Below are 963 nucleotides of genomic sequence, written 5' to 3'. Positions count from 1 at the left end.
GGCCACCGCCATACACACACACAGCACAGGTAACACACACACACAACACAGGTAACACACACACACACACTCACGCACACATATATATATACTCCAAACAGGGAACAAAGGAATCGCCGGAAATCCGGCTGGAGAACTCACCGGAAGGTGAGAAACTACGCGAAACCGGGGAAGAACTGAGGAAAACGAAAGAACAGGGAAGAAGATGGGTTCGGGAGAGCAAAAGGAGAGAAACAGAGAATCGAGAGAGATTGAGAGGTTTCGAGAGACTGATGATAAGAACATGGAAGAAGTTGTTTATTTTGAGCGTTTTATTCCTATTAATCCTGTACTGCCACGTTTCAATTCAACACATATAAGCTTAACATGTGTCCTAGTTTCTACTGTAGTCTCAACAAACTTATAAATTAACCCGAAACCTAAAAATTTAGTCGTAAAATATTACAAATATCCTGAAGTTAATAAAAATATAAATTTCGTAATTTTAAAACAATTTTTGAAATGCAATTTATACCCGCTTTAACAAATAAAGGAATCAACGAGCGGGTGAAATTAATCCCAAAAATTCCTAAAATAATTTTAAAATTCTCAGAATATTCCTAAAATGATATGTCCTCATGCTGGATTTTAAATAATTTCTCGAGAAATTACACATTCCTTGAATTAGGTCACATAAGTATTCAATTCTTAACATAAGTTATTTATTCTTATTCGTCGTTTTGTTAAACTCCCGATAATCAGTATACAATTTCATAATTTCATCTTTTTTTTTTCTTTTTTTTTTCTAACAACATCACTGGTGCAACCCAAGGAACTATATATGGTAAGATTATTTCCCTTTCTAGTAACTTTTACCATTATTGAACAAAGCATTTCGATCCACTGGCCTCTAGAGAAACTCCAGGCATTTCTTTATTACTCAAACTTCCTCCAGCTTAAGTATTGTCTCCTTCGCATCTTTAC

This window comes from Apium graveolens, unplaced genomic scaffold (assembly GCF_009905375.1).
Source record: "Apium graveolens cultivar Ventura unplaced genomic scaffold, ASM990537v1 ctg4956, whole genome shotgun sequence".
Lineage (NCBI taxonomy): Eukaryota > Viridiplantae > Streptophyta > Magnoliopsida > Apiales > Apiaceae > Apium > Apium graveolens.
This window is presented reverse-complemented; position numbering follows the sequence as displayed.